Raw genomic sequence first — 14,407 nt, forward strand, 5'->3', positions numbered from 1 at the left:
CTTTTATAAGAACATGGTTGCCAATAGAAGTAAAACTGTATCCAAAATTGTTTACTTCATTCCAACTGCATTACTGTTGATGTTCTTCAAAAGGGCTTTTGATACATATTCTCCTTCAGTGTTCTGTCCACACACCCAAGTTTGTACCATGTACCATGTATCATGCATCATGTATCATGTCCCAGTCAGAACACACACGCAAATGTCAGTCAGCTTTCAGAGCTCTGTCAAAGATTTTCAGCTTTTTTGACTATTTTTCTTCCTTTAATCATCACCAGATAAGTCTGTTGGTTAATCAATGCTGGATACTGTTTCTTGCATCTACCATCAAATCAATACATACATTGCTTCCATCATGCAGCAGGGGGGGTCATCAGTCTGATCTGTTCACAATCAATAGCAACAGGACCTATCATCTTTCCAGTGAAACCTTTAAATTTAATCAATGTCCCTAAAATGGACATCATAACACTGGCATCGATTTCCCCTAAGCAGTATCAGCTCCACTGAAAAGGTCAGCAGGGTTATAAATTATGCAAGAGATAATCAAGTAAGCTAATAAACACTGAGGGGTTGTCACAGGTCTTCCCCTGTGTTGGCAAAACTAAATGTGAAATGTTTGTCTAGTTTAAACAGGCTGAAATATACGTGAAAAGTACGACAGTTTGTCAATTTCATGTTCTGTAAATGTGTACTGACACATACCAGTTTACGTCAAGGGTTTTACTGACACAACTATTTAAGGATTTTCAGACAACTATAAGACATAACTCTTTGCGCGATGAATATTTTACACTTTTAAGGTTCGACTGTACAATTAACCGTGCTAGCAATGTCAGAATTAATCACATGTTATCATGGCATTACAGCAATGAACTCAAACAGGGATGGAACAAATAAACTGGCTGAAAATTAACAAGGGTGGAATAACAGATGAAAAAACGTGAGAGTTGAGATGATACCAATTACGTCTTCACAGAAACATACACCATACTCTCTTGGGTTTTTGTTTGAGAGAGAATATTTTTTTAGTCTGCACTTCAAAAACAATAAATTTTTTATGTTTTTCTCTAAACAATTTTTACAAGATAAGCTTAAAAACCTGAATACAAGTTAACTAGTACAATTATTATTTCTTTTACATTGTTTTTGTAAACTAGTTATCTCAAAGTGAACCTAATCTGACAAATCCTGCTTACATTTTCACATTGCCTTCAGATTTTGTTTTCCTTAACATGGTTAACAAAGGTTAAACTCTCTTATAAAATATAATAAAAAGGTGCCCAGTGAATTACATCTTTTTCAAAGTATCAGGAAATAAATCTGAACTTGCCAAAGTATTTCAGACTTATTTCTGAAACTTCTATATCAGGATATTTGTTGTGGCAGTTGTGATATATGTATCCATTATCTGTCAACTAAGGTTTGTTTCAAGGTAAATACCGGTGGCTGTTTGTGGCTGCCATGAATAGTTTGGGTTGCTGCAGTCACCGTATGTGGTAAAGAGGACCTTAGGGAATAGGGCAAACGGAAGTTGTAAGAATTGGAGGGACACACGATTTCCCGAAATTAATGTCAGTATTATTGAATGAATTTTGATTAAAATTTATAAATAAAATTACAAACATGAGTCCACATATACAATGAACACTTTCTATTACTGATAACGACAGGATTAACTTGAGTAATTCAATACAGATTTGTTGATATTCTAATTCCGGTGACGGATCATGACGAGACATAGTTTTAGGTTTGGGGTCTGGCTTATCTACCACACATAACATTTTGATACAGATTTCAAGGACCAAGTTAATACCTCAGCTAATCTTTGAGATCAGCTTATCTTCTGTCAGATACGGTACTTTCACAGATAACAGGATACTTGACCCACCCACATTCAAATCAATCTGCATTGGTCAGATACAGTACTTTCATAGATAACAGGTTACTCGACCCACACACATTCGAATCAATCTGCATTGGTCAGATACAGTACTTTCACAGATAACTGGTTACTCGACCCACCCACATTCAAATCAATCTGCATTGGTCAGATACAGTACTTTCATAGATAACAGGTTACTCGACCCACACACATTCAAATCAATCTGCATTGGTCAGATACAGTACTTTCACAGATAACTGGTTACTCGACCCAAACACATTCAAATCAATCTGCATTGGTCAGATACAGTACTTTCACAGATAACAGGTTACTGGACCCACACACTTTCAAATCAATCTGCATTGGTCAGATACGGTACTTTCACAGATAACAGGTTACTCGACCCACACACTTTCAAATCAATCTGCATTGGTCAGACACGGTACTTTCACAGATAACAGGTTACTCGACCCACACACTTTCAAATCAATCTGCATTGGTCAGATACGGTACTTTCACAGATAACAGGTTACTCGACCCACACACTTTCAAATCAATCTGCATTGGTCAGATACGGGACTTTCACAGATAACAGGTTACTCGACCCACACACTTTCAAATCAATCTGCAATGGTCAGATACAGTACTTTCACAGATAACAGGTTACTCGACCCACACACTTTCAAATCAATCTGCATTGGTCAGATACGGTACTTTCACAGATAACAGGTTACTCGACCCACACACTTTCAAATCAATCTGCATTGGTCAGATACAGTACTTTCACAGATAACAGGTTACTCGACCCACACACTTTCAAATCAATCTGCATTTCTGTAGCCAGCAATTATATTTATTTACTGTCATATACTACATCTACCACGGTAATGTATTTTAAAAAATGCAAAGTGTTTATTTTCATCAACACGATCAAATATTTCTCTGATGTGTTGAACAACACATTTTCAAACAAATTATAATGAACACTCATGAATGATCAAAATATCATGACACTGACAAAGTGTAACCAATCAGTTACCAATGATAATCACCACAACACTGGATCCTGTAAAAACAAAATATTGTCATTATCCTGATTAGGTTTAGTATCGAAGGCCAATTAAAAATATCTCTGCAGACAGCAAACAAAGCATTATGCTAAGTGCCATTGTGTCTCGAGTGTGACGCACACATATATACTAATTCCACAGAAAATTCTGCATGCAATATATGGAATGTTAACCACAGCCTCAAACACCACTTAAGCTCCTGATTGAAAACATAACAAAACCTCCTACATAAATATTACGACCTCGAGAAAGAATCCTTACTGTTTCATTCGTGTCATAAAGTCAGAAATTATGTTTCAATGACCCTTTTGTTTCTGTGTTATGCTATTATGAACATAAACCAAATCAAAGCTTCACAGGAAGTAAGTGCAGATCATTGTCAATGTCGCTCGGGGATCAAAGAGGCAAAACCTGTTAATCATCTCAATCATCTTGTTGATATCACCCTGGGAGACGTTGACGAGATGGTCGGGCCACACAGTGAAATTGATGATTAAAATGCAACTCTTGCAACTGACTTTAATGCACTGCTTAAACAAACAAGTGGGCGTGCAGAGTGACATTCATTACCGACACATAAATAGCGGTTTCATTGTCCCGGCATCACCGCAGTCAATGATTATGCTTATTCAATGATTGTGATCAGGGCAATGGATATGCTTGTTCAATGATTGTAATCAAGGGCAGACACTGCAGCAAACAACAATGTTTCAACTTGCCTCTGCGGCCTTCTTTGAAACATGCTGTGGGGGGACTCTTGAGCGTAACAATCAGCGCCCCATGGACGATTTCCCATAAGAATATGATGCATTGAGTCGTTTCTTTGTGTTATTGGTGTAATATCCAAACTTCAGCTGGTTTAGGAATTCGTACCTTGAAGTGAAACGACTCATTATCATGTAAATGATGGGCTCAGGTATAAAAAACAGTGAATATGGTTTTACACAGTTTTTAGCAATATTACAGCAATTTAATGAAACAAATGGGCTTAAAAAATAGTACCCATGTGGGGAATCGTACCTAGGCCTTCTGGTGCAAGCAAATGCTGTAACCACTTGGCTTTCCCACCGCCCTGTATAAAAATACAATATTGCCCATACTGCTCAGACATTGAGAGTAATTTGTAAGTTGTCTTGTTATCAGACGTCAATCCTCTCAGCACTTGGCAATCTGAAGCACTGCAATATTGCTAAAAATAGAGCAAATCCTACAAGCATATCTATTTCTTGAAGAACAATTGACCAGATTACTGTTTCCCAGTGACTGATAATCTTCGCTCCTATTAAGCATGGTAAGTAGATTATTGTATTTATTACCCATGGCCACATTCAAGATATTTGAAATGGCCACACACAGAAGAAGCTCCGTGGGTTGAATTGACGTCTTGGAACCAGTCTGACGTATGAACAATCAGCCATGATGCATTAGTTATACTCAGATGTCATGCTGATGTCAGAACAGTGACACAAGAGGGAGATTGGCCAATCACAGTTTTAGAAGTTAGGCATGAATGTCAAGGAGGTCCTTGTCATGCTTGTGATATAAGCCATGATAACCCAATGTTAAAAATTGAAAATGAAGGTTCTCTGCAGAAGCTCTGTGGAAGAACATTAACATATCCAGGAAACATTATTTACTTGTTTCAACGATTTGCTTATCCACACAAGTGTCATTCTTCTTATCAACTAAAAATATGTTTTTTCTAACAAACTCATGATGATATTCTACATATAATTCTTCATTCAATCCACGACGGTTCTCCGGTTTTCGATAACATTTTTCAGAGTGTTTTTTTTTAAATCTTTGATTATATTTTTACACAGAAGATGATTTTTTCTGAGGACTACTGTTTTAAAAAAACGATTTTTCCACGTTTCCGCAGATATTTCACATCCCTGCATACAGGTAGTCAATGACTGCTATGTTCCCATTTACTGGTAATTACCAGTACTGACCGGTAATTACCAGTTTTGACCGGTAAAATTAGGCTTGGACAGGTAATACTTGTGACTTCCAGTCCCTGTGGATCGGAAAATAAGGTATCAGGTATTGTAGCTGAACAAAACAAAACATCTTCGATAGTCAAAAAAGTATACCCCGGTACTTTCAAATGAAGTCAGCTTGTCTGTTATCATCAGGGTTTCCCATTGTCTATTTAAAGGAAATGTTATTTCACTTTGCTTCAAGGTTAAATATCTATTTGTAGTGACTTAGTCTTGAATCAATGTGAAATATTCAGGAAAAAAAGAGAAATTTTGGATTGAACTTTGTGTGAATGACGTGTAGATCTAAATAAGTTACTTCAGAAATGATGTCACTAAATGTGTCAGCAATGAAAGTAAACTGCATTGTAATTGATGTTGGCAGAATTAAAATCAGATTATTTTCATACAAATTTTATTTGTTCAAAGTTGGGACTGACAAAAATTGGGTGGGATTTTTATAGTTGCCAGTCCACGGGGATTGGCAGTTTCAAAATCCAGCTGGAACACTGGACTGTACAGCTGTCACCAACTATACCTAACAAACTGGCAGTCTATGACATTTGATAATGTGTAGAGTGAACACAGTCGCTATCACTTGACTGTGTGTATCATTATCAGAATGTTTATCCCAGGTATACGATACATGCATTTCATAAAATTAGAGGTAAGGAATTGAGCTGGGACAGGTAACTCCGGTACTCGGGTCGGGTGGGTCCTGAGTAGGACCCGAGTACCCACGGCACTACCCGGACCCGTGGTTAATCACGTGTCATATTGTTTAATGACAAAAACTCACTATAGCTCAGTGGTTACACAACAAGTCGCCAATGTTCGCATTTCTTTCTGATGACGCATACATTCCTTTTGACTTGTATATGTTTGAGTAAAGACAAAAAAGTGTACACATGATTTGATCGTTTCATAAGTGACCATATATATATTATATGGTCTCTGGTTTCATACATGTATCTAAACAGTTTTTGCCAGGGCTACAGTTAAACTATTCCCAATTAGACATTGTATTCCTAACTCTTGAGACCTACAGTGGGTACACGGGTAGGGTCGGGTAATAGGAGGTCGGGTACCCGGGTAGGATATTTGGACTCGTCCCAGCCCTAGTAAGGAAGTATATAAGAGTCCCACGAGTATCGTATATCCTTAGAATTCTGAAAATGGTTTGAAATCAGTAGTCATGACATGAAAATGTCATCTATCAATGGGATGTGGCCTGTATCTGATTACAATTAATGTTTCTTAATTACAACTCTGATACAACAGATGACAAGATAACATTTCAAAATGTGATATTGTGATCGTAATAAATCTAAAAATGATGGGCAAATAATGACATGTCTTTTTCAATAAGTGAAATTAGTAACATGTATAAATCACACACCTCAAAACACAGCATTGATTTGTATACATTGTTGTAATTCATCAGCTGCTGCAGGGTTTCTAAAAGGCGAAAAGACAAAAAAGGCAATAAAGAATTTTGACATTATCCACATACATGTACACCGCTGCTTCTAACCTGTTGGGAATGTGGGTTAGTATTGGTCCCCAGCTGTCTATGCTTGTCAAACAAGCTATTTGGGTCTGGTGGTCAGGATCAGTAACTTGGTTGACGGTGTCATCATACCCTTAGGGTGCGAAATGTTGTTCATATTATCCACCACCTGTTTGTCTGGTCCAAACTGGATATTTACAGGCTGCGGTCATACAGCTGGAATATTGCTGAATGCGGTATTAAACAAACAAACAAACAATTAAACAAAACAAAACCAAAAATAATTGTCAAACAAGCAGCAGTTAGCTCAGGATACATGAAGAATGTAAAAAAGAAATGCATTCATTCCCTTCTTCTCTCCATCAGCTGCGGAATTTTACATATTTCACAAAATATAGAGAATTTATGTATTGTAATTTGTCCTTCTTTCTCTCATACATCAATGCCTGATACACATATTGCACATATGAATCTGCATGCATAAAACATTACAACCTAACACTGACTATTTGTCATGTGTTTGTAGTGACATTAATAAATCTGTCTGTATCTGGTATTACAATGGCAGCTTCTGTATTAAATGAATACTAAATATGCCAGTACATCTGCTGCATGTCACCAGTGTGATGCACATCGTCTCAGACAGACTTATACTAAAAAGATTTAAAACACCCTTCCCTCCTGAACAAAACACGTGAAGATCCGGTTTAGAATTGGTCTTCAGCAATCCATGCTTGTCATAAGAGGTGACTATGCTTGTCGTAAGAGGCGACTAACTGGATCAGGTGGTCAGGCTCGCTGACTTGGTGGATACATTTCATTGTATCCCATTTGCATAAATCGACGCTCATAATGTCAATCACTGGATCGTATGGTCCATATTTGATTATTTAGAAACACCCATGACATCACTGGAACATTGCTAGTGCAGTGTTACACAACGAACAAACTTAACAAAAGTCAACATGTCTTCTATTTCTTCACCTGTAGTGACATAAATACATCTGTCTGTATTACAATGGCAGTTGCTGTATTTATATGAATAGTACTGTGTCTGATGCATGTCACCAACATGTTGCGATCCGTGAAGATTCGGGGTAGAATAGGTCTTCAGCAATCCACACTTGCCATAAAAGATAACTATGCTTGTCGCAAGAGGCGACTAACAGCATCGGGTAGTCAGGCTTGCTGGCTTGGTTGATGCATGTCATCCTATCCCAATTGCGTGGATTGATGCTCATGATATCAATCACTGGATTGTCTGTACCAGACATGATTATTTACAGACCACCGTCATATAGCTGGAATATTGCTGTGTGTGGCATTAAACAACAAACAAACAAACAAACAAACACCAACATGATGCACTTAGTCTCACACAGAAATGTTCTTTAAAAAAAACCTCCCAACTGAATAAAAGGCAATTTGTTTCCTATTCCATCAAATGTTTCCAAACTTCAGTTTAATGTCATTTCCCAACATGTTCAATAGTGGCTGGCAAAGTAAACTTCCTGCTGCTTTGAAACCTCTGACAACATAATGAACATGCAAGTTTGTAACCCAAACGCAATTGACGACATGATAACAAATTACATGGCTCCGCGACATGTCGATACACAGAGAAAAGTTGCGTGAAGACAATTTCGTCTTTCAAGTCTAATTAGACCATGGCAAGGTTTTTCAAAAGATACATTCGTTTCCTATCAGCACTGCAAAAAAGGCTTACTCTCAACGCCCAAAAGATATCGACAAATACAGAATCAATATTAGTTTCCATCAGGGAGGAGGTTTCAATGAAGCGATGAATTTTCAAATATAAATCACCAGGAAGGAGATGCTCTTGCCTCATGCTCTGATAATGTTCTCGGCAGCAAAATGGAGCTGGTGCTCTGGTTTCACCTTTTTCAACTAAGGCTTTGGATGAAGAATTACAATGCTACTATTTGTTCTTTCAGACTTAAATACTATCCTAAGACAATTTACACCAAATAATTAAATATTAAGAAGATCAAATGAAACATCGGTGGCGTTATTTTCTTTGCTTGAATCCAATTAGGATCAAAAATACATTTGACGTCACCAACTACAAATTCAATCAGTGGAAATCTCGGAGCCTCTATATATGGCTTTATGATTAACTTTTTCACACACTCAAATAGAATCTATTCAAAATCTTCAGCATGGGGGATTAGTTTTCTTTGACTAAAAATGCATATCTTTGTTACTAGTTGATAGAACAGAAGTGAGTGTGTCAGTCTTTGTTTAATGCTACTTTGAACAGTATTTCAGTTACATCACAGTGTGTCATCTTGATTGGGGAAGAAAGCTTGACATGATGCAGGTCTTACATGTGAATCCATTTGGTGAAACCCATGAGCATGAGTATACTGACAACCTTGAAATATAATTAGGGAGAACTGGGATACAAACCCACGATCATAGTTTTGGGGTCACGGAGAGTAGTAAGATGGGAGACCACTTTCAGCAGTTTTACTCGTGAGAGTTTCTATTGCTTCAGTCCTGCCCCACACTGAAGCACATGTAGCACATGTGTCTCCTTAGGCAAGTGACCTTGTTTGAAATATGCCTCTGTTCTCCCAGCAGTGAATGGGTACCAGGTAGGATGAGATGACTGTTAATCTCTGTGTACTCCTCAGGGAGGTGAGAATGAAATCAAGTGCACACTTATACATTGACGATGATGATGATGATGATGATGATGATGATTATTATTATTGTTATTTACAGATTAAAATAGAAAATGCTGCAAAGAGGGTTTGGGTGATCCTGGCAGTCAGGCTGGTTAGGCTCATCATCAGCTCAGGGCCCTAAGCGCTGCCTTGTCAAACCCCAACAGAACTTTTCGGAGAATGTGAAGACTCCCCAACACTGTAGCCTTCTGCATTACCAAGATTGTCAAAGGATTAAACACGTTAAAGCATCACTGGAGCATGAAACATAAATGAATATATGCCAGCTCAGGATAAACTTGTCATTCAGAGTAATGACATATTCATCATAAATACTCATAAATAGTGAGTTGGGTTTAACGCCACTTTTAATAGTATTGCAGTTATTTCATGGCCTGTCAGCTGTGGGAGGAAAGCCTAAAGTGATGCAGGTCTCGGATGTTTACCACTTTAGTGGAACCCACGAGCACAGGCAAACCTAAAAATATATTCGGGGCGAACCAAGATTTGCCCGTGGAATGCATATCTCCACAGCAAATTGCGCCACCTTAGACGACTGGACCACCAGTGGCCATTCATAAATAGTGCATGTGTAGGATTTCACATCAACCTTAGCAAGTTTCCAGCCATATCTGGGTGGGGATAACAAGATGTGCATCTTCTTGGTGATGAACCAACTCTTCAAAGGGATGTCGACCATTCTGGAGTTTTGTTTGTAAACTATAGCCCATAACCCCCAAGCTTACTCGACTTTGCCCGCCTATTCCGTTTCTGCTCCAGTGACCACACCGTAGGCTTATCCCATGACCAGACTTTGATCTTGTTTATAAACAAACACACTTATTCTGAAATAAGAACAGGTGGGCCTTGTGCAAGCATTTCTTTGCTGTTAACATATTGGTTTGCATAATATATTGATATACTACTACAACTGCGACAGCTTTACACATCAAAGTGACCATATTGCTAGCTCTCTGTAGGACTTTGATGACAGGACATGGGGGATAAATAATATTTTCTCAATAAAAGTGAAACAATTTCTATGACAAATGATTACCTAAACGTGTAGACTCAACCAGAAAGAAATAGATGAAAAAACACATGAATGGACTGTGTAAGATGTGACAGAGGCACTCGGCTGGCCACAAGGAACTCTGGGTAGGAAGGTGATTGGCTGAAAAATTCATATGACCAAGGCATACTTATATTGTAATCTAGGCTTTGATAAATAACAAACACTCGCTTCTAATCTAATGAAGCTGGCAATCAGTATTTTGAAACCCGTCCTAAAGACAATTTGCCCCTATTAAAAAATAAGACTGAAGCTAGTTTACTCTGCACAGGGCTTGCACCATCAGGCTTCACTGTGCAGAGCTCTATTGTTTTGGTTGAGACTTGAATCCGACATGTGCCATCAGTAGGGGGTTGGAAATTATTTCATGCATGATTTAAAAACACACAGAACCGTGGACTTACTGTCCCTTGAACCACTAGGCTACCTACTGCTCCTTATACATAACTAACAGCGACTTACGAGGCCTGGCGGGTGGTCAGGCTCTCTTGACTTAGCTGATGCATGTCATCGTATCCTATGATGCTCCAGACTTAAATATTTACAGACCGCCATCACATCGCTGGAATAGCGCTGAGTGTGGCATCCAACAACAAACAAACAAATCATAACTGACATTTATGAAGTTTTTACAAACATACAGCTTTCACTCCAAAACTAGTAATGTTTATATTCCACTACCATGACTTCAGTTAACCGTGTACATTCGCAAATTCAGTTCAAATCTTTCAGTCAGAGTGAGATTTCCAAGTTTTGGGTCAAAATTAGACAAAGCCCCCCAAATTAAGCCAATAGATAAGGATTGTGGTCAAAAGTTGATGCTCTTTACCCAGCGGACAATCAACAACGCCCAGTATCCAAATTTACTCGCAAAAATCAATACCACAGTGAGAGTGCCTCTGTGATGATAGTCTATGTTACATGAGATGTTCACTGTGCAAGCTACACTCAGTATGATGTCAGTGTTAGATCCTACCATTGATCTATAACTTCTTCATACAACTGATACACCACCATGTTTACAGTGGTATAACATCATCAATGCATGTATGGTTGTAATCACATATGAGATGACAGAAACTTAAGTTGGGTGTTGAGTTTGACATTTGAAACAAGGATATTGGTTATATAAGAATATAACTTACAGCAATTCCAAAACTTGTGAAGGGTATTCAGCTGTTTTCAGCAATATCACAGGGTGTGGATAACAGAGAGATGTCTGCACAGTTCACACATTGTACACTTGTGTGGAATCAATCCTGGGTCTTCAGCATTCCAAAGAACCAATCAGATAAGGCTTTACTGATTTTAGTGGTATATGAGACCAGCTGACAAAAAACCTGAAGTAAAAAGATTTTTGACAAAAACAATTTCGGAGCCAGTTCTGTACCATTAGTATGGTTAGGTGAAATGAAAAAACCAACACAAGATGTTAACACCGCTGTTTGAAGCAAATGGTGAATAATACGTATACAAATCTCAATTCAAACAACAAGAAAAAAAATCAGTTCTTTTTCAGTATTTTACCATTGTTAAAATTTGTTTGGTTTTCAATCATTAGTTGCTGTACAAATTTGAAAGCTTCTGAACCAGTTTGAAGTGTGAAACCAACTAACAAAAAATATATAGCCTACGCATAAACGATATGAACAAGCCGAAGATGATGTTTTTTATTCAAAAAGTCGCGTGTGAAAATGCATCTGGACACATAAAAAAAGTTATTTATTCTTCAGTACTTCCATATCCTCCCCCTTTCTCTGATAATGAACAGGTTTTTACACAAAGTACTTAAAAACCTACCAGGGCACGAAAAGGCTGGCACACTAATGTAGGGCCAAAATAGGCTCTATTGAGACTCAGGAGCAAAACGTAAGTGACATTAAATCATAAGTATTCCATCAGCTTGATCTGTTTTTCAAATTTTCAATATGTGCTAAAAAACAATAGTCCATATTCTGTCCTTGAGATGTCCAGCGATCCCACCTGTTGTTAATCACGTGACACAGGACACGCTATCCTTACAAAATGGCCTCCATTCTGTAGCAGAAGCAGGAAGACCTGGCTGGAGTGAGTGAGTGAGTATGGTTTTAGCAATATTCCAGCAATATCATGGCGGGGGACACCAGAAATGGGCTTCACGCATTGTACCCATGTCGGGAATCGAACCCGGGTCTTCGGCGTGACGAGCAAACGCTTTAACCACAAGGGTACCCGACCGCCCTGAGACCTGGCTGGAGACTACTTGTCTGTTCACCCCTTGACTGCATGATATACTCGACAAGTATGACAGTAGCCATTTTGTACTTAAGCGTGTCCTTTGTCTCATTATCGACAAATGGCGCAGAAAGTCTAGTATAACAGAATCTCCCCTTAAAGGTTGGTGCCATCGTTCAATGGATTAACCTTGCCCTCAATCGAATCCATGTCATCACTTAGGGGAAAGGGATCCACACAACTAATAATCAATGTGACAGAACTGAAGAATGTTTCTGCGTGTACCACAGCTGAAGGCATACAGTAAAAGATGAACACAACATGATAAATGTCATGTTTTACACTGCAATTTTAGCTACCATAATAAGTGCCCTGGGCACTTTAAAAATATAAATAGTTTGTCAGTGATGGTGAACAACCTTAGTTCAAACATTGATGAAACTAAAAGTTTTAAGATTGCTTGGCAATTATATTCCACTTCTTAACTGCTGTTTCTTGTAAAAAAAATCTGTAATATAAACAAGAAAATGTGGACTGTCATGTAAATGTTAGGTCTTAGTAGGGGGTGTTTATAAAACTATACTTACAAATTGGTCTTGGAGTAGACAATGTCCTCACCCCAACTCATCCCTCCACTGAGAGATGGCTTTGAAAATTTGGACCCCTCCCTTTAAAACCAAATGTAGTATATTGTAGAGAATTCCACCACCACCCCAACCCCCTCTGAGAGATGACTTTGATACTTTGGACCCCCCTTTAAAACCAAATGTAGTATACTGTAGAGAATCCCACCGCCACCCCAACCCCTACTGAGATATGGACCCCCCCCCCCCCTTTAAAACCAAATGTAGTATATTGTAGAGAATTCCACCACCACCCCAAACCCCACTGAAATATTATGGACCCCTCCCTTTCAAAATGTTGGATCCCCCCTTGCTTATCATGGTAAGTCAGTGTAATGGAAGAGGTCTTAGATATCTAACACTTTGGTGAAACGACTGAGGTACTAACAGACTAAGGATAATATCAATAAGGGTGACTCTGGATTCGACCTACAATAGCCAAGCCAGTCATTGCTATGCAACTTTGCACAGTGAGTTGTGGCACTTTAGACCAGACTGTCCCACTGTTATGCCTAAAAACATTTCAACTCTTTTAACATGCAAGTATCTTACATTAATCTGATCATCATAAGGTCAGTTCTGGGATTTCGAACCAATGACCAGCAGATCCTGACATTGTTTAAGGATGCAGTTCTTCACAATAAGTCACAGTTTTTGCAACTGGGCCACCAATGAGACGATACATTTGAAAATGAATCAAACATGTGCATGCCTCACAGCATGTTGAAGATTGGAGAAATAAATATGTGATCAACACAACAGAATTGCATTGTTTAAGCCAACAACTTGGATAAGCGCTCGGCAGCGATGGAAGCACAGGGAAGCAGTCAATGCAATAGTGTGCTACCTTCCGCTGTATCTGCACACATAGATATAAGTGATGTAAGGCCAGGCGTTTTATATTTTTCGGATTACGGACCTGCCATCTCTAATTTTTTAGAAAATGTAATTTTTTTCCCCGCCGGTAGCCACTCAGTCAGTTATTTTATTTGTTATCATCACCTTTTAATAAAAAACATACGAATTTACCGTTGTATACTAGTAAAGAGATACATAATCGATCTTTGTTGATCTCGAACATGAATAGCCTCCCTTGACAATTGTCTGTGTTGTAGTGAGTGAGTGAGGTTTTACGCCGCTTTTAGCTATATTCCAGCAATATCACGGCGGGGGACATGTCCGTGTTGTAAGTGGTAGAATTTTTATTGTTACAAGGGGCTTTATCGTCACAAATGGCGGTCTTTTGAGCACAGAATATGTTCATAAAGTATGCCAGAGGCATTCTGCATTAAAAAAAAATGCATCTGGCTTCTGTTTTTTCCCCCTCCTATAACCATAGACTTTGGGCTGAAAAATCCGTA

General features: G+C 38.4%; 1 protein-coding gene across 1 annotated transcript in view; it reads right to left on the reverse strand.

Annotated features, from left to right (window-relative positions):
• The window catches only part of LOC124137041 (apoptosis-resistant E3 ubiquitin protein ligase 1-like), a 125,627-nt gene that overhangs the window by 100,053 nt on the left and 11,167 nt on the right, over positions 1 to 14,407 (reverse strand). The gene's annotated exons all lie outside the window — the stretch shown is intronic.

The sequence above is a fragment of the Haliotis rufescens genome, unplaced genomic scaffold (genome assembly GCF_023055435.1).
Source record: "Haliotis rufescens isolate VD_foot unplaced genomic scaffold, xgHalRufe1.0.p SCAF_3, whole genome shotgun sequence".
In the NCBI taxonomy this organism is placed as follows: Eukaryota; Metazoa; Mollusca; class Gastropoda; order Lepetellida; family Haliotidae; genus Haliotis; species Haliotis rufescens.